This window comes from Eptesicus fuscus, chromosome 11 (genome assembly GCF_027574615.1).
Source record: "Eptesicus fuscus isolate TK198812 chromosome 11, DD_ASM_mEF_20220401, whole genome shotgun sequence".
NCBI classification, from domain to species: domain Eukaryota; kingdom Metazoa; phylum Chordata; class Mammalia; order Chiroptera; family Vespertilionidae; genus Eptesicus; species Eptesicus fuscus.
Genome location: NC_072483.1, coordinates 89,896,659 through 89,898,843, shown reverse-complemented (window position 1 = coordinate 89,898,843; position 2,185 = coordinate 89,896,659). Strand labels below are relative to the sequence as shown.

Sequence of the window (2,185 nt, the reverse complement as noted above, 5' to 3'; positions counted from 1 at the left end):
CTAATTCAAGTTGTTTAAGTTACTATTTTTCCATCTGACCTGTGCTTTATAAGATGGTGTATACCCCACTCAATAGAAATCCCAATAGATTAAAAAAATAAAGATGCAGTAACTTTTATTTATTTTTATTTTTTAAAAAGTATTTTTATTGATTTAATTTTCATTTTTTTAAAAATTTATTTATTGATTAAGGTGTCACATATTTGTCCTCATACCCCCATTCCCATCTCACACCCCTCCCCATGGATGCCCCCACCCCCCTGTTGTCCTTAAAAAAATATGGAACGCTTCACGAATTTGCGTGTCATCCTTGCGCAGGGGCCATGCTAATCTTCTCTGTATCGTTCCAATTTTAGTATATGTGCTGCCGAAGCGAGCACAAGATGCAGTATCTTTTAAATTAATACAAAAACAATTAAGGATATTCCCTTTCTAAAACTGAGTCCACTTTTGATGAAAACTCAGCTATTATGTTATAGAATGAAGGATTAGATTAGCAGAATCAAAACTTTTTGTAGTTAAGGACCCCTACATGACTTCAGAGATGTGCTTTATCTAATTGAAAATTCATCTTTATTTTCTACGTATAGCTCTCTTCCACAATACATTTTATTTTTTCCCTGCATTATTACAATCTTGCTATCACTTACAAAATTATAATGCCCCTTTCTTACTATAAATGACTGTCACTTCTAAACTGACAGAGACCCCAACAGCACCCTTACATGGATGCTCAACACATGATTTTGTGAAACCCTAAATTTCCTTTAAAATATACAATAATAAGTTAGGTTGACTGGAAAGGGGCACAGGTAATTTTTTTAGTGTAATATAAAAGTTCTATACCTTGCCTGGATTGGTGGTTAGACAGTTGTATATAATTTCAAAAATCTTCTAACTATATACCAAATGTTTGTGCACTTTATTATGTGTAAGTTGTACTTCAGTAAAAATAATTGAAGCTTCAGAACAAAATATAATAATTTTTGAAACAAATAATAATATATTCCTACCTTGGTGTGTTTTCCTATTGACTTCTCTTGAAGTTTCTTTGTGTATTGCTTGAAGTCAGATGATAGTCAGAAAAAGGATGATTAAAAAATATATTAAAAAATGAGTTATCCACAGATGTTTGGGATTGCTTAAGGAAAAGCAACAGGATAGTATTTCCCTCGACTCCACTCCCAGGTCCCAGGATTTAGCAATAATTGAATCTCTTTGGAAGAGGTTAAAACACAAGACAGAAAAACTTATAATAGAAGGAGACTAGGTTCTGGCAGAGGTTTGCCCATTGGTGAGAGAAGATAGAAAAAAAGGCCCGCAACCCTTGATCACACAGGAAAGGAACAGGTGAACAAACACCAAAACTTACTCTCCTCTTTCCTTATATCCTCAGTCTAACTTAGCATCGACCCAGTCAACCAGAAGGTAGAGGGTCTGCTCGTCTGTTTTCAAGACGAATGTTATTAACCTGTTCATCCTTTGACTTTTACAAAACATTTGTATTGATTGATTTCAGAGGGGAAGAGGAGAAGAGGAGAGAGATAGAAACATCAACGATGAGAAAGAATCATTGATCGGTTGCCTCCTGCAAGCCACACAGTGGGAATAGAGCCCACAACCTGGGCATGTGCCCTGACCAGGAATTGAACAGTGACCTCCTGGTTCATAGGTCCATGCTCAACCACTGACCCACACTGGCTGGACTCATCCTTTGACTTTTAATTCCTCCCCCAAGAGAAGGAGTGTGTTCTCACCATCTTCTAGAATCTGCCCTGGTGGTAGTGACCAGCTTCACCTAGAACACTCCAGAAATAACTCTAGGAGACCTCCAAGGCTAGGTCATAGTGAGTCTTGAAGTCACCCTGATGGTATTTTTATTTTGTGAGGTAAAAGGAGAATTTCTTTCTTATGATCTCCAATGGGGACATTAAATTCTATATATTTTTAAACATCATTGACAATATAGCCTTTGGAATCTGAAGAAGCTGAATTAAAATCTTAGCTCTTGAGTTAATAGTTGTGTGGTGAATGGGAAATTTATTTAGAATGTTGGAAGCTCATATTTCTTATTAATGGAATTAAGATGACAATAATTACTTTACAGTATTGTTCTGAGGGCAAAATTAATTTCCTATATCAATCTTAGCTCAAGAAGAAATATTTTTTTGTCTTCTCTCTAAAC

At 35.7% G+C, this 2,185-nt stretch overlaps 1 non-coding gene across 1 annotated transcript; it reads right to left on the bottom strand.

The window, feature by feature from the left end:
- Positions 1 to 273: 273 nt before the first annotated feature.
- Positions 274 to 380, bottom strand: LOC129150826 (U6 spliceosomal RNA). The gene has a single exon (XR_008557571.1). It is a non-coding gene; the product is annotated as a U6 spliceosomal RNA (small nuclear RNA).
- Between the last annotated feature and the right edge of the window lie 1,805 nt (positions 381 to 2,185).